Below are 26,760 nucleotides of genomic sequence, written 5' to 3' on the forward strand. Positions count from 1 at the left end.
GTCACACAGCTAAGTAGTGGCAGAACCCAGATTCAAACTTGAGCAGTTGGGCTCCAGAGTCTGTGCTGTTAACTCCCAAGCTGTACATGCCTCATTGTCTTCTCATAGCTGAAAACTCATGCTTCTTCTGTCTGGATGTCTGATTACCTTTCCAGGAGGGCAAGAGCAATCTCAGGGTGTTCCTGGACAATCAGCCCAGTGGTGTGATGAGAGACGAGATGATGAGTGGAAGGGGTACCTTTGGAAAAAGACTCAGGTTCAATTCCTGGCTCCTGTGTGCTTCTGGCAAGTTATTTCATCTCTCTGAACCTCAGTTTCCTCATCTGTAAAATGCGAACAGCAATTAAAATACCTTTTGACCATTAAGGGTAACTCAAGGATGACTTATACCCCAAGGAGGGAGGAATTATTCATTCGGAGACTCCATTTTAGCCATTGGCAACTCTAAAGAGCAGAGCATTCCTGTGCTATGAGAATGGGTTGCCAGTAGTGATCACCCACCCGTTTCCCCAAGAACAAGGGATTTCCTGGGCCACAACACTCACAGTGCTAACACTGGGACAGTCCTGGGCAAACAAGGCTAGTTGGTCACCCTCGTTTGAGCCCTGAGCCTTTGAGGGAAATCATCCTTGTAGAATGTGTCCTGTCTCCTCCAGTGGGGCTAATGTGAAGAGAGCAGTATGGATGCAGTGTTTTTTAATAGAAGGTGATTAGGGGTAAGGATCTTAGGCTGAAAGTTCTTTCTTTCTTTCTTTCTTTCTTTCTTTCTTTCTTTCTTCCTTCCTTCCTTTCTCTCTCTCTCTCTCTCTCTCTCTCTTTCTTTCTTTCTTTCTTTCTTTCTTTCCTAATAGCCTTATTGAGATATAAATCACATATGCAATTTACCCACCTAAAGCGTACAATTCAGAGGATTTGGGTATATTCACACGGTTGTGTAACCATCACACAATGCAAGAACATATTTACCACCTAGAAGAAAAAACACACTCTTTAGCTAGCATCCCGCCTTCTCTCCCCACTACACCCCAGCCCCAGGGAACCACTAATCTCCTTTCCTCTCTATCTGCCTGTTCTGGACATTTCATATAAAATGGAATCACACGTGACTGTTTTTATCAATTTCTTCCACTTAGCCTGTTTTCAAGGATCGTCCATATTGTGTAGCATGTATCAATACTTCATTCCTTTTGATTGCTGGGTAATTTCCATTGTATGGTGAGATCACATTTTGTTTACCCATTCACCGAGTGATGGGTATTTGGCTCATTTCTGCCTTTTGGCTCTCATGAGTACTGCTGCTGCGAGCACTCTTGAGCAAGCTTTTGCATCGGTTCCTATTTTCCTTTCTCTTGGGGTGTATACCCAGGAGTGAAATTCCTGGGTCACAGAGTCACTCTGGGTTTAACTTTTTGGGGAACTGCCAGACCGTTTCCCAGAGTGGTTGCACCATTTATGTTCTCATCAGCGGCATCTGAGGGTTCCAATTTCCCCACGTCCTCACCGCCGCTGGTTGTTATCCGTCTGTCTGGTTATAGCCGTCCTGTGGTTGTGAGGTGGTGTGATGAGCAAGCTTGCTTCCAGTTGAAATGTGCATGGCAAGCGCATGTGTCATTGAGGCGACTGATGGTCATTTGAGGTGACGGATGGAGTTCATGGAGGTTTAAAACCCCAGTCTACCCTTGGGTCCTGCCACCAAGTCCGGGCTGCCTTCTTCATTAGAGGAATGCCTGCAGGAGGCAGATTAGGCCGAGGGGCCTGTGGCCCTTTAGGGAGAGCCCCTCATTTCCCTGGTTTCCCTTTTCCTCGCCCCCATTTCATGGACTGAGATGAGGGTGTGTGTCCGTGGAGAGAAGGAGCTAAGGGGTGGCTTACCCTTTTTGGTCTTAGGCCACCTGCTCTGAGTCAAAGACTGGTTGTGAGGTGCCCCGATCAGCTCGCTGGGAGACTGCAGGCAAACTGGGGACAGAAGACCTGAAAATGACAGGTGCACACTGGGGTGGACGTGCTGTCTGTGTCCGGATCAGGCAACACAAGCTGCGTGATGTGGGGTCCCTTTGCACTAACAGTGTCTTAGTTTATGCAGTATTTCAAAATCGGGAAACGTGACCTCAAAACCCAGGTTTCTGGCTTTTCTCTAAACCTTGACTGGCCTCGCCACGCTGCTCCCACCTTGCCACGTTGCAGCACTTGGCTGGAGCTGAGCCCCAGTTGCCCCCCGAAGATGGGCATGGGCTGTCTCTGCATCCCCGCTGTCCCCACTGCTCCCTGTTATGTCACACTTGGCCCTCCGCACACGTTGTCACCGGCCTCACCCCTGCCCAGGAGTATTCGTTAATGCCCAGCTTCCCTCAGCGACCTAGTGGGGTAAAGTTAGGCCACAGTCGATGGCAAGACTGGGTTTGTACTTGAGATCCTGGAGTTCCCGCTATCTGTGTCCTCATCATGAGTCCAAGCAAGCTGCAGGTGTGGACATCTAATTTCCCATTCACGCTTCTCAAGTGATTTGTACGGACTAAGCGCTGTTCTAAGAGCTTCGCGTGCGTAAACTCATTCAGTCCTCACAGGGACCCAAGAATAATCCCAGTTTACAAGTGAGAAAACTAAGGGTCAGAAATCAAACTCACAATCCATGGGTAATTAGCGGCAGACCAAGGATTGGAACGCAGGGGCAAATGAGGTCATCTTGTGAGCTCGCTCACGATACAGTGCCTGGTCCATTAGGGGCAGTCAGCGGAGGCTGCCGCATGATGAGTCACCTGGCCTTGCCACTGCTCTCCGCTCCCCAGCTGGGCGGCCCTGGCCAGGTGCCCTTCAGCGAAGCCGGGAGTTGGAGTAGATGACATATGTGTTTGGAGAGATGATGTCTGATTCTCTTCGGCTCTAACTTGTGGTGAGTCTCTGACAGCTAGCGAGAGAAGAGGGGAGGGAGACGAGAGGGGCATTTGGCAATTTGTGATGCCTGGAAGACTAGCATGTACCCGGTCGCTCACTCCCGAGGGGGTGTCCCCTGTCCTCCCACTTGAGAACGCCGTGAGCTGGGAGTCCAAAGTTCCCCTCCCGGCTCTGACGAGCCTGGTGGGTATGATTAGTGAAGTCCAGAGCGCATCAGGCTGGGAGGGCACTGTGGCCTCGTTTCTCACCCTCCATCCCCAGGAGCAACACAGAAATGGCTGGTAACACACGGCATTGTCCTCACACACAGGGCCTCTTTGTTTCCCCTGATACACAGAGAGGAGGCTGTAACAATGGCCTTGAATGGCACTCTGCTCTCCTTTCTCCAATGTTATACTCGGGTTTTTTTCAGTTCTGGAATCAGCTAGACAATTATTTCCTGCGGGAGGTATCAGCTTTTCATCTTTTCCGTCTGCTTCTCTGTCAGTCCTCAGGCCCCAGCTCAGTGGGGACGGAGTGGAGAGCTAGACCCAGAGAGAGCGGGGCCCATCCAAATGTCACCTTTGCAGGAGGCAGGAAGGTGGCGGTACTTCACCTCTCCCCTGCAAGGTGGGACCCGCCCTAGAGGAAGGAGCCAGACCAGGTAAGGGGAGAGATGGGCTGAAAGCTGCTGATGGGGAGCAGGGCCTGGGGGCAATGGCTGAGGGGGATGGGTTTCTGTTTTTAAGATGCCCTGTTTGCTAGAGAGCCACTGGCTGCTGGTAAACAAACACACAAGCAAAAGCAACTGAGGTCAAGTTAACAGTCTCCCAGTTAGGGAAACACTCAGCCTGTCTGATGCTTATTCAATGCCTCTGATGTCTTGGGGTGACAAAAAACTTTAGGGTCCATGTAGACCTATTGAAAGGACTGTTCCCTTAATGATAGCTGCCATTATTAAGCTCTTACTATATGTACTGTATTTGCATACATATTACCAAATGTATCTTACCGTATTGATAACAATTATAGCAAGCACTTATACAATGTGTTTTCCGTTCTTGCTTGATTCAAGCCCAGCACTCTGGTCCTAGAGTCTGTGTTTTTCATCACATGCTTCTTATATAATATTCTTTACACCAAATCAAGGTTATTCCAAGGTTTCACTTTGAGAGGCAGTCGTGTGTAATGATAACTATGTGTATCGAGTCCTTTGCCCTCTGACAGGCAGCGTTCCAAGTGTTTTGCCTCTGTGTCCTCATTTATTCCACATAGTAACACTATCGGACGGTACTTTTGTTACCTCCATTTTGTTGACGAGGCCGTTGAAGTACAGAGAAGTCAAGTAACTCTCCCAGGGTCACACAGCTGTCAAGTGGCAGAGCCTGGATTTGAACTCAGTTCTCTCTGGAGAGTTATGTGGATCTAAAGCCTGCCCAGCCCTGTGGCTGGTTTGGAGTTAGTGTCCTCCTCTGGGTCATGAGTTATAGAGAGTGGCATTTTGTCCCTGGCTTTGTAGAAAATCTGTACTTATGTCATTGGCTTGAGGAATACAGAAGATCTTAAATGGCTTGTCTATTGTGGTTAGCTTTTGCCTTGCTTGACTGCCCAGTGGAACTGCCCAATGGGGACAGGGAAGGAATTTGGAGTGATAATTGCTCAACAAATGCCATCTTCTCCTTTGCCAGAGACTGGGCTCAGTTGCCATATGTGTAGGAGGATGTATGTTAAATAAACAGGACTCACAGGGTACAGTCAGGAAGCCAACTTTATTTTGGCCTGTTCCTGCCCCTCAATTTTTCTGTGCTGTCCCCAGGATGAAAATTAGGGCAGGGCCATGCCTCTTCTGACTACCTTTCTAGTTCCCACACTGACTCAGTTTGGTAACGGATTATGTTCGGGTGTGTGGAATAACCCAGCCCTTCAAACTCCATTCCAAGTGGAGACTCTCTTCCTCCTCCAGCTGGGGCCTGGAGCAGGGAGCGGGAGTACAAGGTGGGTTTCCTGCTTCCCACCTATGCTTCTGTCTGTCTGGCTGAAGATTCTGACCCTTGGCGGGGACAGGAGGGGAGGAGAGGAGGGGGAGGAGGAGCAGGGAGATGTTTCTTGGTTAATCCTGCGGTTATCTGGATGGGCCCGGTGGCTGTTTACACCTGATTCGTTACCTCTTGGCACAATTTTGTAGATACTTCCGAGAACACCCTCCATCCTTATTTTCGAGATTTTCTAAACTGCTGGTCCCTAAGACTCTTTCTCCTGTCCCCTAGTGCCTGAGCTATGCTTATTAGTTTGGTGGGGCAGCCAAAACAGACACCACAGACTGGGTGTTTTAAACAACAGACAGTTCTGGGCGCAGGAAGTTGGAGATCAAGCTGTCAGCAGGCTTGGTTTCTTCTGAGGTCTCTCTCGTCAGTTTGGACATGGCCATGTTCTTCCTGTTCTTCACGTGGTCTTCCCTTTGTGTACATGCATCCCTGGCGTCTCTCCGTGTGTGTCCAAATCTCTTCTTTTTTTTTTTTTTAATTTTTTTTTCAACGTTTATTTATTTTTGGGACAGAGAGAGACAGAGCATGAACGGGGGAGGGGCAGAGAGAGAGGGAGACACAGAATCGGAAACAGGCTCCAAGCTCTGAGCCATCAGCCCAGAGCCTGACGCGGGGCTCGAACTCACGGACCACAAGATCGTGACCTGGCTGAAGTCGGACGCTTAACCGACTGCGCCACCCAGGCGCCCCCAAATCTCTTCTTCTTATGAAGACACCGATCAGATTGGATTAGGGTCCACGCTAAAGGCCTCATTTTAACTCAACCACCTCTCTTAAAGCCTTGTCTCCAAATACACTTACATTCTGAGGTACCGGGAGTCTGGGGGCACACAATCCAGCCACAACAGGTGCTGTCAGCTTTTGTCCCTGGAGGAGCTGGCACTCCTCCTGGTGGCCCTCTCAGAGAGGATCTACACACCCCATGAGGTCACCTGTTGCACACCTCTGGCTTATCAGAAATACCTAAAGCCGCCAGGCCCCCCCACTCCAGCTGGCCACCCCATCTCTCTTCACTTTGGGCTTCCAAAGCATGATGCCGACGCTGGACCTCAGAGACGCTCAAGCTCCAGGGATACGGTGCTTTCGAGATCGCTCTTGGGAGGTGGGAGGTGGGTGGTTGGGACTTGGAGCATACCTATTGCTCATTCCAAAATTCCTCCTCTGTGCTCCCACAGTTTCCTCCTCCAGCCCTCCTTGGCGGGCTGGGCATGGTCCAATAAGGGGGAAACTGGTTCCTTTAGTAAGTCCTGCATGACGGGCCACAGCTCCCTTGGAATGTGTCACCTAATGTGTCTTCAGCACAAAGTGAGACTAAAATAGCCTTCCCATCCTGCTACCCCTACGACATCTCATTTAATTTTCATGAAGAACCCTATGGGAAAGATAATAGTGTCCGCATCTAGCTGAAGGAGGAGACTCTGGAGCTGAGAATGGTGCAGGAACTCCCCCAGGGTAGGCTCTCGAGCCAGTGGGGGGTGGGAAGCGGAGATCCGCTTCGACCTGCTTTACTGTCCCTTCCTTAGGCCTTCACCACCAGGCTTCTTAGAGCTTTTGACTGCTGGACTTTGTTCTGTGCTGGGAAGAATTTCCTTCTTAGCAGAATTTTACAAAGGTAAAAAAAGGTAAAATCCCTGCCTGTGTTCCAGTTTGAATGCAGGGGCTGGGGCCAGGGACAGCAGCAGGCCCAGTGTGAGATGGGCTGCCTGTACCAAAGGGATCTGCTTGAACCCTCCACCCCTCCCCAGCATGACTTGATCCGTGGAGCAATGACATAGCACTGGAATATCTTTCTCTGTGCACCAAAGCAAAATTGCATTCTGAAATCTTATTTTTTTTATTTTGTTTTTTTAAATTTACATCCAGATTAGTTAGCATATAGTGCAACAGTGATTTCAGGAGTAGATTCCTTAATGCCCCTTACCCTTTTAGCCCATCCCCCCTCCCACACCCCCTCCAGCAACCCTCAGTTTGTTCTCCATATTTATGAGCCTCTTCTGTTTTGTCCCCCTCCCTGTTTTTATTTTTGCTTCCCTTCCCTTATGTTCATCTATTTTGTATCGTAAAGTCCTCATATGAGTGAAGTCATATGAGAGTCTGGGGCCCCGGGGACTGGACGGGGATGTGCCAGGGCTGCAGCTGACTTAGACCAGGAAAGAAAGAGGGAACAATATTTTTTTTTTATCTGCTCAGCAATCATTTAGCGAACACTTATTACGCTTAAGGTTTTTTTGTGGGCACTCTTCCAGGAAGGCACGGGTCGTTGAATGGGCCCTGGAAAAAGTGAGGTCTGAGATTCTGTTTGGGTTCTCAGAGGAAGGTGAGGCACTGGAAGGAGAATGTTTCCGGTTGAGGGAAGGCAGGCTTGGAAAAGCGTGATGTGACTGGAGACCTGCACTTGGTTTTGAATTATCAGGCATCAAGGGTAGAGGGTGCAGGAATCAGGCCAGGGCAAAGGAAGAAGATGGGAGCTGCCAGATTATTACTTGAGGCTGGACAGGGAAGCTGGACCCAGGTGGGGACACAGCAGGGCTTTAAGTAGAGAGGGAGACTTGAAAGAGGTTGCCTTTTAGAGAGAGGGCTCTGATGGGGGCAGGATGGGGGCACACTGGAGCATCAGAGGTGTCAAGATCTAGGGAATTGGGCAAGGGAGGACGAAGAGCTGGACCAAAGCCCTGGCATCTGGAATGTTCCTCTGGTTTCTGAGTTGGCCCACTTGCCATTCATTACCAAGGTGTGTGTGTGTGTGTGTGTGTGTGTGTGTGTGAAGAGGGCAGCTGGGCTGGGATTGGAGCTGGCTGAAGACGCTTTTTAGCAGGAGGAAGTAGAGCATGGAAGTTGTTCTTTCTTTCAACAAATAGGTACTCGGGGCCATGAGCTGAGAGCTGGGGAGAGGGAAGCAGAGGGGACACATTCCATTCCTCTCAGAGCTCACAGCCCAAGTGAAGGAACAATTCAAATGTAATGTAGCAGAAAGACTGTAAAAGGCAATTGGGGGAGGGCTGGGGAAATTTGGGTACTGGCCAAGCATTTGGCGACATCAGAGAATGATTCATTTCTAAAAGTGTGATTATGGCGTTGTATTTTAGGTGGGAGAATACTTCTCAGCTTTCTTCCTTTTTTGGAGGTGCAAGTTGAATTGTTTAGGGGTGAAAGTTCAAGATGTCCATAATTTACTTGGAAATAAAATAAGGACACAAACAAAGAGAGAGAAAATATGGTAAAATGTTACCAGTTGTTGTGAGTGTGTGAGAGTTCATGGTACTGTGATACATGATTCTTTCCTTGGCTTTTGGTTTTTTCGTGTGGAAACTTTCAAAATAAAAATTTAAAAATACAAAGTAGCAAGTGTGTTGATGGGGAGTAAGGGTGCTGGGGGAACACAAAAGAGGGCCCCTAATTGGAATTGGATGGGTGAGAAAAGCTTCCCAAAGAAAATAGCATCTAAGAGTGGAGAGATGGAACGGTTGATGGACAGGGGGATAGGGAAGCACTTTGGGGAGAATGTAAGAGGCAGCATGTGTGAATGCTTGGTAGCCGGTTTTGTTAGATGAACAACAAAAAAAGACATTCAATGTGACTGTAGAATGTGAGTCAAGGAGTTACCAAGAGGTGAGAAGGGGTGTCATGAGGTGTGTGTGCGTAAGTTTGGACTTTGAGCTGACATTAGCGTAAGCAGGGGGTGCATTTCAGAGAGGTGACGCTACTGTGTATTGAGCTGTTGGGTCTGGCAGCCATTGTTGGAAGCACTTCACCCGTCTTAGTTCACTTAATCCTCACTGACTTCCAGGCACCTAGAAATCAGCACCTCTATCTTACAGATTAAGACAAACTGAGGCCCAGAGCAGCGAAGTAGCTGCTGAAGGTCACAAATATGGAAGATCCAGGATGGGAACCCAGGCAGCCTGGCTCCAGAGCATGCTTTCAACCCACTAGGCCACCCCACCTCTCAGGGCCAGGCTGTTCTCTGCAGAGAAAGAGTTGGAGGAGAGCAGGACCCGAGGCAGGGAGACCACTTAGGAGGCAGTTGCCCAAGCCCGGACGAGTGGCGAAGGTGACTTGCACTGATAGAGTAACCGTGGAGATGGAGGAAATGGACAGGACAGAGCTATTCGGGAGCGAGGTCGACAGGACTTGGTGATCAAACGGTTGTGTGCAGGGGAAGTCAAAGATGGCGTCCAGCCCACACCCCACCGAGAACCTGCCCCACTTTGGCATGACACCGGGGACCTGGTCAGAGGGTGTGGAGCTATCCTCTTCCCAGCACACGGAGAGGGTTAGCAGATCCGTAAGATCACCTCCATCTGCGAGGGGCAGCCTACTGGCCATCCGACTCACATTTCTCTTGTCCTGGCCTCTGCTAATTTTGTCACCTGCAACTGCTGTAATCTGTAGGTCATTCCCGGACCCTAAGTTTCCTGGCACAGTTAGGCCACAGCCCCTGGTAGCTTTCCTAAGTGCCTCCTAGCCCACCCAGCACAGCGTTGGCTGCGAATGACACAAGGTGGATGCCTGTGCTGTTTCACCAGGAGCCCCTGATCCTTGGGCCCCCTTCACAGGGCTCAGCCGGGACGACAAATTAAACAAATATTGAAAAACAATAAAAAGAAAAACACTTGGCCGTGTCCTTCTAATGCTTATTGATTTTTAAGATCTTCTCAGGCATGAAAACAAGATTCACCATTGTCATCTTGCCATTGGATTCCTGTTAGTTGCAAGAGTGGCTAATCGATCAGGGTGGGGGTACCCAGCAGGGCCAGTATGGGCCTGTCCCCTGTCCAGGTCATCAACCCCAGAGACGGAGCTCAGCTGGCAGGGAATGGTACCCACTCCAAGTGAAGGGCATCATGGCCTGGGAGGGGCCTCATGGCATCTGGAAAGCCACTGAGGCCACTTTCGATTTCATGCCAATCTCTGGGGGCCTTGTTGTTTTCCCTTGCAAAAGGCCCCAAGAATTCAAGGTTATTTTATATGTGTACATCAAAAATGACACGACTACCGCATGAATTCATGCCTAGAGAACACGGGTCTGCAGAGTAAAACATGAGCACTTCTGTAGATACTGCCCCCCATGTCTCTCTCCCGGGGAATTGCTCATTTGACAGTAAATATTTACTTGGCTGCTGCTGTGTGTACGTCCAGTTCTAGCTGTTGGCAATACAGCAGCGCACAAAATGAAAAAAATCCCTGCTCTCCCGGGAGCTTACGTTCCAGGGAACACTGTGAGGGGCTTTGGGTGCAGGCTTCCTGTCTACGTCTGTGTCTCACCTGTGCCCTGAGTTCATGTTGTGCACGTGATTCTGTGAGTGGCTTCTTCACCAACAGTGTGCCTTGAAGCCCATTCCATGTTAGCCTAAGTGGACCTGCCTCATCTTTGATAGCTATTTAATGGTCTTCTGCAGGATAATCCTTTGCAGATAGGCACACGGGTTGTTCTAATATTTTTTGCCAATAGGGCTGCAGCAAACTTTCTTCTGCATATGCTGTTGTAGACATGAGAGTCTGCACACATACTGTGTAACCACGGGCAAGTTAATGAACCTCTCTGTGCCTCCGTTTCTTCATGTATAAACCGAAGGTAATAACAGTGCCTCCCTCTGTTCAAGAAGGAAATGCAAACCACAGAGAGGTGCCATTTCACTCCCGCTAGGATGTCTATAATCAAAAAGACAGATAATAGCGAGTGGTTGACTGGAGAAGATAGGAAGAAATTGGAACCTTTGTGTACTGCGGATGGGAACGTAAAATGGTGCAACCACTTTGGGAAAAAGTTTGGCAGCTCCCGAGAAGGTAAAGCAGACAATTACACCTTAGGACCCAAACAATTGCATGCAAATATTCATAGCAGCCAAAAGGTAGAAACAACCCAAATTCCCACTAACGGATGAATGGATAGACAAGATGTGATATATCTATGCATTGAACGTTATTTGTCATTAAAAAGACATGAAATGCAACATGAGCGAGTCTTGAAAGCATGCTAACTGAAGGAAGCCAGTTACAAAAGAGCACATTGTATATTTCACTGATAGGAAATGTCCAGAAGAGGCAGATGTACAGAGACAGAAAGTAGTCTGATGGTTGCCAGGGGGCTGAGGGGTTGAAGCAATGGAGAATGACTCCTAACAGGTACAGGGTTTCTTTTTGGAGTGATGAAAATGTTCTAAAATTATAATAATGGTTGCACAACTCTGTGAATATGCTAAAAAGTATTAAACTGTACGTTTTATTTTATGTTTATTTTTGAGAGACAGAGAGAGAGAGAGAGAAAAAGAGAGAGCGCATGCGCATGAGTGGGGGAGGGGCAGAGAGAGAGAGAGGGAGACACAGAATCTGAAACAGGCTCCAGGCTCTGAGCGGTCAGCACAGAGCCGAGGCGGGGCTCAAACTCGGGAATGGCGAGATTGTGACCTAGGCCTAAATCAGACGCTTAACAGACTGAGCCACTCAGGCATCCCTGAACAATACATTTTAAGTGGGTAAATTGTATGGCATATGAATTGTATCTCAATAGAGCTGTTATTTAAAAATAATGACAATAATAATACCTCCCTTGTAGGTTGTAAGGATGAAATGAGACGGCATAAGGATGCGTAGAACAGTACCTGGCATCCAGAAGCTCTAAGGGTCCGCCCTTCTGTTGTTGCTTCTGGAGAATGGGTTCCCAGAAACAGAACTGTTGAGCATTTTTTTAATTTTAATTTTTTAGTTTTCCAAGATTGCAAAGTTGCCCTCTTCAAAGCTGTCTTCACCCGTCCACTCTCAGAAGCAGTGTGCGAGTGCCTGTTTTTCTCTTTTCTTCTTCTTTTCAAAGAAGCCACCACCGGAGGTGGGGCGGGGGGGGGGGGGCGGAAGGGCTGGAAGAATACATATCAGTTTTAACTCTGGTTTTCTTCAGGTGTTGGGATCATGTGTGGATTTTCTTTTCTTTTCCCATATTGTTTGTCTGAATTTTCTCATATTTTCAAAAACAGAACATGAAAACGGCATGATTTCCTTCTTTTCATGGCTGAGTAATATTCCACTGATTTATATCCCACATCTTCTTTATCCCCTCGTCTACAGATGGCCACAAGGGTTGTTTCCACATCTTGGCTATTGTAAATAATGCTGCAATGAACATAGGGGCACGTATATTCTTTCGAACTAGTGTTTTTGTTTTCTTTGGGTAAATACCGAGTAGTGGAATTCTGAGTCATATGTTAATTCTTTTTTTAAGTTTTTGAGGAACCTCCAGACTGTTTTCCACAGTGGCTGCACCAGTTCGCAATCCCACCAATAGTGCCTGAGTGTCCCCCTTTCTCCACATCCTCACCAACACTTGTTGTTTCTTGTGTTTTTTATTTTAGCCATTCTGACAGGCGTTAAGTGAGATCTCACGGTGGTTTTAATTTGCATTTACCTGATGATTTGTGATCTTTTCATGGATGGACCTAAGGGGATATATAATGCTAAGTGAAATAAATCAATCAGAAAAAGACAAATAGCATATGATTTCACTCATGTGGAAGTTAAGAAAGAAAACAAATGAACAAGTAAATATTAAAAACAGGCAAAAAACCCAGACTCTTAAATACATAGGACAAATTGGTGGTTGCCAGAGGGACAGTGGATATGGGGATGTGTGAAATAAATAAAGGGTATTAAGAGTACACTTACCATGATGAGCACTGAGAAATGTACAGAATTGTGGAATCATTATATTGTACACCTGTAAAATATAACGCTGTGTGTTAATTATACACGAATAAATATTTGTGTTGAGTTTTTATTTTTAAGTAATCTCTACACTCAATGTGGGGCTCGAACCCACAACCCCAGGATCAAGACTTGCATGGTCTACCAACTGAGCCAGGCAGGAGCCCCCCAAAATATTTTTTATTGTATATATATATATATATATAATTTTAGAGAGACAGAGTGCGAGTGGCAAAGAGAGGCAAAAGGAGAGAGAGAGATTATCTTAAGCAGTCTCCACGCTCAGCGTGGAGCCCAATGCAGGGCTCAAACCCAAGAACCATGAGATCATGGTCTGAGCCCAAATCAAGAGTTGGACGTTTAACTGACTGAGCCACCAGGCTCCGCAAAAAATATTTTTTAATTTACAAATCCGGAACAGGTCATAATTATAAAACATTTTTAAAGTAAAAGTATGTTCTATCTCCCTTTCAGCATCAGATTTTGCCCTTTGCAGGCTTTAGTGGTTAAGATGGGAGACCTTATACTCATCCACCCTAAAAAGACACAGCTCCTTCCCATTGGGAAGGTTTTGTTGCAACAGCCAGAGGACAGTAACACAGGGAAGCATAGAAATGGCAGTGATTAGCCCAGGCCTGCGCTTTCTCGGTTGATGGTACCAAAAAAAAAACATACCTGTGGGTCATTTGCACCCTTACCAGACACTGGACACCAAAGTTTGCAAATACCTCATATGCCTTGTCATTGAACCCTCACAAAGATCCTATGGCATCGGGACCGTTGCAAAAAAAGGAGTTGGAGAAATGAAGCGATTGCCCAAATGCACTGCTAGTAAATGGTAGACATGGGGAAAGATGCCTTTAGTAGTGAGTTCAGTGAGTCACACACCTGGATCTTTTATTACCTCATTTAGAAGTAAGTTTGCCTTTTTAATTTATTTGAACTTGTATAGACAGAAAAATAAATAGCTAAATAAAGGCTTAAGTTAAAATTTGTTTTTAACTAAAAAAAATTAAAAAAAAATAATAAAAGTAAGGATGCAGTTAAGGCAACCTTCAGGGGAGGCAGGTTCAGTAGTCTGGTGATGTCCTTAGGACACCTGTCATTTCCAACTCTCTTTCTGCCATCTTCCTGTTGTTTTCATCTTCAGGGAGAAATAGGGCAGTAGGAGGAATATCTAGACAGAGCAGGGTTCAGAGAGAGAGAGAGAGAGAGAGAGAGAGAGTCAGTTTCTTTTTGGGGCTTTCTTCTTAGAGTGAAGTAACTTTTTCCAGAAGCCCATCCCCACTCCTTCCAGCAAACTTTTCCCACAGGAACAATCTGTCTCATAAGCTGACCCTAGGTCACTTATCTGTCCCTGAGCCAAGTACGGCCAAAGGGAATGGAATTACCTCTTGACCAATTTGGCCTATCCCCTGGAGTTTGTGTTGGGTGGGTCATTGTTCCTTGAGGAAGGGAGGCCCCTGAGCAAAATTAGGAGTGTGTTTGGAAGGGAAAAGGGTAAGTGGATGTTGAAGAGTTCGGTGGAGGACCCAACAGTATCCAACATGCGGAGAGACTTACGTTGTCGAAGTCGAGAGTGTCTGTTTCTAGTTACCGCACTGCTCTGCATGCTGGCCAATGCTTCCATGGCTAGAAATTGGTTTTTTAAAGCTGAAGCTTATAAATCATCCACATCTTCCCCTTCTCTCTGCCTGAGGGTCCCATCCTCTATGATGGGAGACTTGGAAGTTTGATTTAGGGCAGATCGCTGGGAGTGAAGTAGTGGGTTTTTTAAGTATCCCAGAGGCAACTAGGTAATTTCCATCTTGGGGATCTCTAGCCTGGGACACTGTCACTTCACATTCCCATTGGGGCTCTCAGGAAAGGTCTCCTCTTGGCAGCTTCTGGGACTGACTTCATCAATAGGACTGTGTCAGTTTGTGGATTTAGAGGGTTTTGGGAAGAGGTACTTGGCCTCCCTTCATGGGAATCAGATTTTTAGCTAATGTGATAGATTGGAGTATTAGTCAGCAATTCTTCATTCACTTCCCTTGCAGCTTAGGACACAGTATATTTCCTGTCCCACTGACTTTGGGCTTGGTCATTGACACGTTTTAGCCAGTGGAAGATGAATGGATGTGACTCTCGCAGAGGCTTTAAATAGCGTGTGCACTGCTCGGCTTCCCTTGTGTAACTACCATGAGAAGAGCACACTTTGGATAGCCACTGCCCCTTCTCTCTGGCCTCCAACGATGAGCCACATGGAGCAGACCCAAACTCAAACTGAAGCAGAGTCACCCTAGCCAACCTGCAGACCTGTGTGCAGGAAAAATTAATGCTTGTTTTCATAAGCCACACGCCTTTATTCCGGAGCCGTGCTGCAGCTGAGCTGACTGCTACAAGGGGTATTTCTGAATGCTGCCCGAAGGGTCTGGAGGGTGTGGCACACACGTAGGACAGGCTGTGAGAACATGTCCCATCAAAGCACCTCCTGGAATAGCATGTGTTGGATATAGCTCAGGGAGAGAATGAGCTGGAGATATTGGAGTAAGCTTCTTGGAACAGCCCAAATTCTAAGAACTTTTATAAACTGTTCTCTGACCCCTTCTCAACAAAATAACTTCATGGCCAAGAAATTGCTAAACCACGTGTTTCATCATCAGTGTTCAAATATAGTAGAATGTAGAGGAAAGAGTGCTCGACATTGTGTGGTTCTGCACCACAGTTCAGCTCATGTGTAGCCCATGACTTTGGGCAAGTCATTGAATCCCTCGCTGTCCTCACCTGCAAGCTGGGGGTGGTTATAAGAATAAAATGATCATGCACATCTATGGTTTTCAAATTGTACTTCTAGTGGGTGAATTTTTTCTAACAAAATCAATATACAAAACTAATAACTGTTTTTAAATATTTATTATTTGGCACCAAGTTTTTCATTGTCGGCAGAACCTGCTGGGTTCTCAGAGCCCTTAGGATTCCCCACAACCCAGTTTGAAAACAACTTATATAGTGAAACCACTCTACAAACATCCATGGCGGTGGTAGTGGTGATGGTGGTGGTGATGGCACATGATTCCAGTCTCCCAAAAGGTTTCCCTGCTGTCTCTTCCTCCCAGATTTCTCCCACTGACTGTAATCTGAAAGCCAAAATGAAAGATTTGTGTGTGTGTATGTGTGTTTTGACACACTTTGAAGCTTGAAGGGATGAAAAGACTCAACCACCCTCAACAAATCAACCATAATTACAACATAGTCACTGCTGCAGTGACTCAGTGTCTATGCAATCACCTGTGGTTATCCCTCTAGTCACATGGCTGTTTTTCAACCCCGTGTCGCTATTTGAGCAAAGTCAACCTGACCTGGAAATCTGTTGTGTCCTCTCAGAGGAACACACGTTCATCCTGTGGCTCCATATAATGCTGGGCTTCTTTATTCTCACATGCTGCAAATTGTGCCCCATGTTACTCTGTATCCAAGGACATGTTCAGCTTACAAGCCTGTCTGACAGTGTAATAAGTGAAATTGGTTATTACAAAAATAGATCTTACCCTTAGATCGTAATTTGTCAGCACACCTGTCAAGGGCTTCTGTGTGTCCAGCCTGTTGCTTCAGAACCACTGCCTTAAGGATATTTCTTCTTTTAAACTCACTTCCCTGGGCCCTATCAGTCATTCACATTTTAATAAGAAATCAGTTCCTCAGATTCATTCTCAGGAGTATGAGATGAGTATGGAGTACAGTGTCCTAGTTTGGGTCCCCCAGAGGCAGACCCTGAGACAAGGATTCACATGCAAGTAGTTTACTTGCAAGGTGAAGGGAGCACTATTACAAGAGAAGGGAATTGAAGTGAGCAAGGGAAAGCAACAAGTAATGGGTTTGTTGTCATTCAAACTACTGTGTGGGTGACTGAAGACAAATCCCACTAGGAAACCCATGGAACACACATCTTACAGTTATTCCACCCAAGAGGAAAGGGAGCCGGGGCATTTACACACCAACTTCCTTGGTTGCTGGGTAAGAATTGCTCCCAGGGCACTAATTTCCTGACTTTTCCAGCCATATGCATGAGGAGAGTGCACCCTGGTGGCCAGAAAATGTCCTTAGGTAAAGAGATGCATCTAAATGCTAAGGCTTGCACACAAGCTTGCCGGCTACAGTCCACCCCTTGTGCCATTCAGATCTACCCCTGTCATCGTTCAAGTTCTTTCTGTTCTGTCACTGATTCTTCAAGATGATGGCCAGTCATACTTCCTTTAAAGTAAACTAAAAGACTAAAAACAGAAAATCTGTGGGACAAATTCCCATGCTAAGGGAACTGAGGTCCTCACTGCTACAGGTGTTCCTGTGGCCACAAATCATCATCATCCACTCTTGCCCTTCTACTCTATTCTCATTCCCTTCATCCCCACTGGCACTTCTGTTGCTCAAAGTTGCTTGTACATTAAGGCAATCCAGACCTCCATCCTTGAAGGATCTGAGCCTTGGATTATTGTGTCTTTGACAAGCTGTGGTTACTGCAGTTGCCCATTCACAGTTATCACTACACATGGAAGCACCACAGGGTGCCTTCCCTCTCTGAGTTCTGGACATACTTCTCCCTCCCTTCACTAGGTTCCTTATAATAATTGAGATTGACAGCTTTGCTAGACAGCTTTGACTGCGTTCTTTGCACGCTGGCTTACTAGCAGTTACGTACCCCAAATGGCCAGGCATCAGCTATAGTTTTGGTTTAGTGTGCCTTTTATTGTGTCCCGGGTAGAAACATTCTCTTCCCCTTGCACCAGGACCTAGCATATCCTGAAGTTGGGAGAATGAGAAGTATAAATTCTCTAAGTGGGTCACTGGGAATGATGGTGAGAGAAGCTACTTCTACTTCAACTCCTTGGTATCCAAACCCATGTAGCCCAAGGGATTGGAGACACAGCACCATATGGTGACCAATGGTTAAAAGTATACGCTACATCTTGGGGCGCCTGGGTGGCGCAGTCGGTTGAGCGTCCGACTTCAGCTCAGGTCACGATCTCACAGTTCGTGAGTTCGAGCCCCGTGTCAGGCTCTGGGCTGATGGCTCAGAGCCTGGAGCCTGTTTCTGATTCTGTGTCTCCCTCTCTTTCTGCCCCTCCCCCATTCATGCTCTGTCTCTCTCTGTCCCAAAAATAAAAATAAACAATGAAAAAAAAATTAAAAAAAAAAAAGTATACGCTACATCTTAAAGCGCCTCGCTCCGCAAAGGGTCATCTCCTGAGTCACATCTTACCTGCATTTTTACGAAGTCATTCTAATCGTACATTAGGCGAACAGCTTCTGGGTGATGTGGTATGAAGTGGAACCAGTAGATCCCATGGTTCTTATGATACATTCTTTGCTATAAAATGAGTCTTTTGGCAAGGCAATGTCCTGCAGATCCATGACAATAAATCAGACATTCTGTGAGCCCTCAGACAGTAGAGCTAGCTGAGGCACTGCAGCCAGGAAAGGCAAATCCATACCTGAAACACATGGTCAATTCCAGTACCCCTGCCCTATCAGGACCTTGACTTGAGCATTGGAGACTTGCCGGGGCTATGAATTCCACATGCTTTGCAAGTTTGCTGTTCACACAGTCAGATCCTGTGCTTGGTTTTGAGCACATCTGCTGTCTGGCTACAGGAGAGCTCTTTTTAAGGGCTTTAATGAGGGTTTTCTGGCTTTTACACCGTAACTTGAGCTGATAGCTGGATGATTTTAGCGTCTCATTCTCTTTCAGTGTTCCTGCTGCACTTAACCTCTAAGCAACCAAGCAACCCCACAGTCCTTATAATCACCACCCCTCCCTTTAAAAAAAAAAAGGCTTAATACCCAATGTGGAGCCCAACACAGGGCTTGAACTCACCACCCTGAGATCAAGACCTGAGCTGAGATCGAGAGTTGGATGCTCAACCAGCTGAGCCATCCAAAGGGCTCAATAATTACGGTTGATCTCCTGTATACTGCCAATCTTATTGCATTCTTCTTCCCCTGTGTCCCAACCCAATTCTAAGACTACCCACAGTCTTAGTTCTTGTGATGCTAACAGACCTCACCTGACACCAGCAGCTGGTCCTTGTTCCCATCTGTGATGCAATTTCCAGAGACACTGCTTCTTAGAAGAACTTCTGGTACCAAGAAGACCTTGAAACAAGGATTTCAGTGCCCATAGTTCATGTAGAAAATGAAGGAAGCACAAGCAGGGAGTGAGGAAGTGAGACAAGCAAGGGAAGGCCAGTAAATGTCACATTATCAAGCAAGTTACCACAATGAGCCTAATCCCTGCTGGGGGACACTGGAAAACGGGATACAATGCAATCCTTAGACTTATCCCGCCTGAGTGGCAAGGGAGCTGGGTTACTTATTTATACCAGCTTTGGTCAGTTGTTGGTTGAAGGCCGCCCGGCAGTCGTGGTGGTGGGGTTAACTACTGAGCCCTTCCAGCCTACCTTGCACATGTGCAAGATGAACTCTGGTAGCTGGAGAAAGCCCTTAGGTAAAAGGATGCAGATGCTGGGGCACTGCAAACCAGAACAGCGCGCCCTGAAATGTTACCACCCAAGAGAATGTGGGGAGGACACCAACAATATCAATAACAGGCTTGCGGGGGGGGGGGGGGGGGAGGGGGTGGCGCGGGAAGACAGCTTGAGAATGTGGCGCGGCAAGGATGGTAGGACAAATCAAAGAGCACCCAGATTGTCCTCGTTCTCATGTTTTAGTGCTAGTCTCATTCCAAGGGGTGGCTGCTTGCCACAGCTGTTTTTAGCAAAAGCCTTAAAGGAATAGGAGAAGAAACACATATTCCTTGGTGACAAATCTAGCACTGACATGGCATGTTCACAGCTGCAGGCATGCATGTCTGACTCGGATGGGGGAGGGCTGGGGAAGCGAATGTCTTAGGGGACAGGACAATTGCTTAGCCCCTGATGGGCCCAGTCAGAGAGGCAAGGGCCTCCCTACCTGGCCTTCTCTTGAGTTGGTAGGCTAGGCTCGGTTGAATTTTATATTACCTCAATGAACCCCTAGAAATTATCGTTTTAAAAAACACCCCCTGTAGAATGCAAATTGGTGCAGCCACTCTGGAAAGCAGTGTGGAGGTTCCTCAGAAAATTAAAAATAGACCTACCCTATGACCCAGCAATAGCACTGCTAGGAATTTACCCAAAGGATACAGGAGTACTGATGCATAGGGGCACTTGTACCCCAATGTTCATAGCAGCACTCTCAACAATAGCCAAATTATGGAAAGAACCTAAATGTCCATCAACTGACGAATGGATAAAGAAATTGTGGTTTATATACACAATGGAGTACTATATGGCAATGAGAAAGAACGAAATATGGCCCTTTGTAGCAACGTGGATGGAACTGGAGAGTGTGATGCTAAGTGAAATAAGCCATACAGAGAAAGACAGATACCATATGGTTTCACTCTTATGTGGATCCTGAGAAACTTAACAAAAACCCATGGAGGAGGGGAAGGAAAAAAAAAAAAGAGGTTGGAGTGGGAGAGAGCCAAAGCATAAGAGACTCTTAAAAACTGAGAATAAACTGAGGGTTGATGGAGGGTGGGAGGGAGGAGAGGGTGGGTGATGGGTATTGAGGAGGGCACCTTTTGGGATGAGCACTGGGTGCTGTATGGAAACCAATTTGACAATAAATTTCATATATTGAAAAAAAAAACAAACCCCTGTATAGATCACCTCATTCAAGATGTCACGTTCTCTCTGGGCTAAAGAGAAATGGAATATTTGGGGAAAGATAGACATGGCAGTTTCTCCTGGCAGAGAAAGGTCTTCTTACAGTGGGGCTTTCGCTGAGTGTGTTTTACTTCCTTGCTCTGATAGATCGCAGTGGTGGACAGTGTTGGAATTTGGGGAAACCCATCAACCTCCCTCCTCACTGAGTTCTAACCAGTGGAAGTGTAGACACAAGGAGTCAAAGCACCAACTTATGAATACCAAAAGGCTGGAGATGATCTGGATGTCCATTAACAGGTGAAAGGGTAAATAAACACAGTAGAACCATAAAATGGAGTACTATGCGGCTAAAAAAGGGAACGAATATGCTCTGAGTAGTCACAGGGAAGAACTCAAAAAAATGGCAGGAAATGAGGGAGGGTAACATAAGTGTGCAGTGTCCTATGTATACGTAAAGTTTGGAAGGAATCACGAGAAAATCCTAGTAGGTTGAGCTTGGGCGATGGGCACGGGGCAGGTAGGGGTCTGGGTGGGAGGCAGACTTTTCGCTGAACACCATTTTGGGAAAACATGTACATTATTATCTGCATATGGCTGGAGACCTAGAAAATGACTCAGAAGGGGAGGACTTAGACGGATGGATTAAAACAGTTGTTTTGCCCCTCCTCGTAAGTCACCTGGCTGTCTCTTGTCATGACTTCGGCAAAGGGAGAAGGAAAGAGTGGTGAGTGGGAAAATACGAGGAGGTACAAGAGAAAGAGGGAGAACGGGGGGCGTACTTTTCATGAAGGTGGAGAGTTACAGTCTGCCCCTGTTGAGACCGGGCCGGGGGTGTGCTCCCCACATCTCAGTTCACTGGCTAGGCTTTACGCTGAGTAGGTGCTCAGAAATACAGCTGCGAGGGTCTGAGCTCGCCAGGACCCTGAATAATCTGTTGGCACAGCACTTTGTTGCCACCCACTTGGGAGGCAGTGCAGGGTGATGGTGAAGAGCATGGGATCCAGCGGTCAGAATAAAACTGTGTTCTCGGCTCTGCCACTAGGTAGATGTGTGGGCTCGAGTGTCTAATCCATCCCTACCTCGCTTGTAAAACAAGAAAAGTACGCGCCCCCACCTCCCTGTTACGAAGACTCACACACAGAGTGCATGGGATGGCACCTGGCACATTATCGGTGCTCAAGAGCTTCTGGTGTTTATTTCTGCCAGTTTAGTCACTTATTTTGCGGGAAGTAGCACAGGTCCTGACTCTGCACGTAAGACTGAACAGAGTCTACACTTTCTTGCGGGGGCAGCGCGCCCCTCCCCGACCTCGCTGGCTGATGCTTCCCTACAAGCAGCCGCTTGTCCTCTCCAGAGTCGGAGGGCCCGGTGTGGGGCTCTCCAGAAGAGCTACCTGCTGGCAGATGTGCCCTCTAGGATGCCAGAGGTGACGCCAGATGTTGACATGCAGCTGTGCTCACAGAGCACCCTATCAATGTTTATTCCCTGTATAATTGCCAAGTAAATGGCTCAATGTTATTGTGGAAATGACTCTAAAAGTTAATGGCTCCTCTAATAGGAGAACCCTCTTCCCTCCTCCCATTTCCCAACTGCACCGGGTCCTCAGTTCTCAGCCTTTTTTCTGTCTCCTGGAAAGGAGTGATGGACCGGACTACATCCTAGGTGAGAAATTTATTTGGAGCTCTGGTTGTGATGATCGGGTCTTAGTTGGGGCAAGAAGAAGGTGTTAGCCGTGCTGCTGGAGGGATCCCTCGATTAATTTTGTTATGTTTTTACCCTGCCTTGTGAAAGAAGTTTTAAGCCACAGCAATGTCCAAGGTTCAAAGAGTTAAGTGTGTTTCAGGTTTTAAAAGTGTTTCATACTTCACGGCTAGTTTTGTCCTGGTCCCCATGTTCTGGTCAGAGGCAAGCTTTGCTTTGTTGTGTTGCCAAATACAGTCTCTTTTTGAAGCAGCAGGTGAGCCGATAACAGACAAGCCTGCCCCTTGGACGTGATCAGGCAGAGAAAGCTGTGCTCAGAGCAGAGCAGAGCAGAGCCTGGGGACCAGACATCTGGCTTGTCAGCTTCACCTCATCCCCAGTGCCTTTCCTGTATGAAGAATCCAAACACGTCAAAATAGGGGCCCAGCAGCAGCGAAGCGCCATTGACCTTACCTACAATGCCAATGAAACGTACCTCGAGGAAGAATACTAGATAGAGTATGGACACTCTGGCCAACTCAGCAACTAGAGATTGCAGGGTAGGGCCCCGCGATTCCTGCCATTCTCCTCTGTGCACTACACTCCAGGCAGCGTGCCCAAGGTGGTTCCGTGCAGTGGTCCAGATCATGGGCTCGGAAATGGGTCTGCCTGAGTTCAAGTCCCAGCTGTGCTGCCTACTAGCAGTTGAGTGGTTTTGACTCAATCACTTGATTCCTCTGTGCCTCAATTTCTCTTCTGTAAAATGGCAATCATAATAGCAGCTACTCCGTGGGGTTGCGGTGAGGGTAAATGACTTAACGTGGGTCAAGTGCCTGTTTCATAGTAAGTGATAGAGAAGTTTGGTCTCAAACACTCTGTGATGAGTCTTTTTTTTTTTTTTCTTTTCCTGTTTAGTACTTGGCACTAAAGAGTACTTAATTCGGTTGAACCGTGTGGTTGGCAAGAAGGCAGAAATAATCTCCCCGTAAATGACTTACGATGGATGTCACTGGGCCCCTTGGGCTTGGGCTTTTGCGTCCGCAGGAGCAGTCTCTGTTTTGGCCTTGCAATAGTCCTGATCTTGGCACCTCACTAAGTTACCCCAGAAGAACCTCCTTACACATCAGTGAGCAAGGTGGACTTTACTGACAGTATTCTGGTGAGGTGAGGAGGGGCTGAGGGGAGGGATATCGTGGTGCACAGACACGCACACACTTGCGCACACACACCACCGTGAGCAACTTTCACGTCTCCTTTAGGATTTCTTCCCTCTAAAGTCCCCGCTTGGCTACACTTTGGTGATTTCCGTCGGTGCCCTTTTCCCCACACCAGCCTCCAGTGTTGTTCTCCTCTCTCTGCCTCTGGGGAACTTTAAGTTCCTGACTCTTTGTAGGAAGCAGAGCTGTTTGGCCCTGCCCCAGCGTCAGCACACACCCTCTCAGATACACGATGGCCCAACATCGCCAACTTGACTCATTTGACGTATCAAGATGGCGCATCAAAGCACCTTGCACACCTCCCAATGCCCAGACCCATGTTGAGTCCCTCCTGCTCTGTTATTTACTAACTCCGTGATGGTGGGTAAGTTACTCAACTTCTCTGAGGCCCAGGTGACTCATCTGCAAAATGAAGGTAACGATGGGGCTTCAGGGGCTGTTGTGAACAAAGTGAAATCATGCCTGCAAAACACAGAACAGTGCCTGGTGGTTCATAGTCGTGCAATCTATGCTTTTGGAATAAATAATAGCCTCATCTCTCACAAAACCTAAGTGGGATTTCTCCCAGCAAAAGATGGGTATCCATAACTTTTTATGAGATGTGTATAAGGCACGACGGGACATAAAAGAATAAACACGTGGGTCTAACCAGATGACGCTCGGAAATTTTGCAGGCTACTTCATCACTCTGCACATTACTTTCCTCCACTGTAAAATGGGGATAATAATAGTACCTATTTATATGGCTGTTGGGAGCATTAAATGAGATAATGCATGTAAAAATAGAGCCTCGTCAATTTAAAAGTTTAGAAAACTGTAGCTATTACTATTAAAAGTTTACGCCTTGATTTGAACTTCTAGGATAGGGAGATATATCTGTCTCCTTCCCTGGCATAAAATTCAAATTTGCAAAGTTCAGATGTATTCAGGAAATCCCAGTGCTATTTAACTGAATGCTTTAGTCAAGACAGAAATTGATTAATTCAAGCAGATAGCTTTGGCTTTAGAAATTTTAAATCACTACGCAATTCATAAACTTACTAATGGGTCTCTCTTGATATTTCATTTTGGAGATCTCAAATTCTTTCCGGTCTGTTAGCTTTGTAGTAGTTTCCTTTCATCGGCTACACATTAAGAATTAATTTGGGGTACGAGCTAATAGCTCAGTAGTTCTGACCGGTGTTCCCTTTGATTTTGTGTAAACTGTGAGCAATTGGTCATATTCCACGAGCCACTAGATGGAATATGCATGAGCAGAGTTTAGTGTTGGGATCAAATAAGGCTTGCAACAAACTTAATGTGATGTTGTAAAGGATATGCAAAATCAATATTACGCCGTGGGGTAATTAGACATAAATGCAGTTCACACAGATGACTGTGGTTACCTTGCTCCCAGACAAGTCCTTCCGGGATTAGCTACCAGAGGAAGAGGATGAGTTTGGAGCAGAAAGCAACTTTGGGACCCCTCGGAATTCTTCTGAACGCAGAGCATCCAGATGGCTGTCCTTTGGGATAGGACCTGGGTGACCAGGAAGCTTGTTGAATGGTGAATGCAACCTCATCCTCGTTCTTATAGGGGTTTGGCTGCAAGGAAAGTTTATTAGGCTAGGCCAGGGGACAGTAAACTTTTTCTGTGAAGACCCACATAATAAATACTGTAGGCACTGAGGGTCATATGGTCTGTGTTGGCAATGATGCAACTCTGCCATTGTAGTGCAAAAGCAGCCATAGTATATTGAAAAACTAACAGATCTGGTTATGTTTCAAGAAAACTATTTATTTATTTATTTATTTGTTTGTTTGTTTTTAATGTTAATTTTTTGAGAAAGAAAGAGACAGAGCATGAGTGGGGGAGGGGCAGAGAGAGGGAGACACAGAATCTGAAACAGGCTCTAGGCTCTGAGCTGTCAGCACAAAGTCTGATGTGGGGCTCAATCTTATGAATGTGAGATCATGATCTGAGACGAAGTCAGACACTTAACCCCAACTGAGTCACCCAGCTTCCCCTTAATAAAACTTTATTTAAAGAAACAGGTGACGGGCTGGATTTAGCCCATAGGCTGTAGTTCATGGAGTCCTGGTCTAGGCCAAGGTTCTGAATGGGAAACTGGAGAAGAGTATCAAAACCACCACTTCCTTGAGGCAGGCTAGCATCTGGGTTGATGGATGAAATAGGGGTGTGGGAAATTGGGGCTGGGGGAAACTTCAAAACCTGTTTTCTTTTCCCTTCCTTTATAGGGCTTGCCTATCCTAATGTAAGCAATTGGCTAGAAAGGTGGTGCAGAATGGGTAAGAGTGTGGGAACTTACCGGGATCAGGTTTCAACCCTGTCCTGATTTAGCTGTGTGACCTTGGTTTATTTTTACCCCTCAGAGCCCATCTGTAAAACTGGGATGATAGAACCCGTCTCATAAAGTTATGAGGATTAAATGAACTGTGTTTTGTAAAGTGCTTAGCACACACTAAATAGCCGATGTAGTATATCTGAACACCGTATTTTACGGGCAACTTAGGGAAGCCTCAAGAGTCGTTTGGCTTTGGGGAATTTTCTTCCACCTCTCATACAGACTTTATTATTATTATTTTTTACTTTATTTATTTATTTTGAGAGGGAGAGGGAGAGAGAGCGTGAACGGGGAAGGAGGAGAGATAGAGGAAGAGAGAAAATCCCAGGCAGGCTCCCTAATGTCAGCACAGAACCCTACTCGGGGGGTCCATGTCATGAGCCATGAGATCACGACCTGAGCCAAAAATCAAGAGCAGGACGCTTAACTGACTGAGTCGCCCAGGTCCCCCTCTCATACAGACTTGAGAATATGACTCCCCAGAAGCTGGGTCTGTGTTCAGCGGTATTTGATTAGTTCCCTGATACCCCCATGGGGCGGAAATGCTGAGTCATAGGTTGCATGTGCTCAGCTTTGGTAGATATGAAATTGCTTAGTAGACGTTAAGTAGTTTTCCAAAATGGCTATGCCTCTTCACAGTTCCGTGAACCTTGTTATAAGAGCTCCAATTGTTTATCATTCTGGTTTCTGGTGGTTTTCACTGGCGTCTTCCAAGGAAGTCATGAGTTTGTGCACATGGCATCTACTTATTTGTCATATGAATATCCCATTTTTTGAAGCGCCTGTTTGAATGCCACGTTTTCTTACTGGTTTGTAGGGGTTCTTTCTACAGTCTGGATCGGAGAACTTCAGCCTTTACAGATGTTTTCTGACAGAGCCTCTGATTTTAATACAATGCTATCTATCAATCTTTGTTTTACTGTCTTAAGTTCAAGAACTTAATTAGTTGGTACTATTTTAAAAAAATTTTTTTTTAATGTTTATTTATTTTGGAGAAAGAGAGAGACATTGTGTGACCAGGGAAGGGGTGGAGCGAGAGGGAAACACAGAATCCAAAGCAGGCTTCTGGCTCTGAGCTGTCAGCACAGAGCCCGATGCGAGGCTCCAACTCACAAACTGTGAGATCACGGCCTGAGGCAAAGTCAGTTGCTTAACCAACTGAACCACCCAGGTGCCCCTTGGTGCTATTTACATTCCATTGCTTGTAATACTTCACATA

The 26,760-nt window shown here is 46.6% G+C and overlaps 1 protein-coding gene across 1 annotated transcript in view; it reads right to left on the minus strand.

Moving 5' to 3' along the window:
* The window catches only part of COMMD9 (COMM domain containing 9), a 31,661-nt gene extending 18,524 nt beyond the window's left edge, over window positions 1-13,137 (minus strand). Inside the window, exons 1-2 of the mRNA XM_047823722.1 lie at window positions 13,132-13,137; window positions 5,351-5,354 (exon numbers count right to left, since the gene is read on the minus strand). The gene's annotated coding sequence lies outside the window, so the exon portion shown is untranslated. The remainder of the gene's footprint in view (window positions 1-5,350; window positions 5,355-13,131) is intronic.
* Between the last annotated feature and the right edge of the window lie 13,623 nt (window positions 13,138-26,760).

The sequence above is a fragment of the Prionailurus viverrinus genome, chromosome D1 (assembly GCF_022837055.1).
Source record: "Prionailurus viverrinus isolate Anna chromosome D1, UM_Priviv_1.0, whole genome shotgun sequence".
Classification (NCBI taxonomy): Eukaryota; Metazoa; Chordata; class Mammalia; order Carnivora; family Felidae; genus Prionailurus; species Prionailurus viverrinus.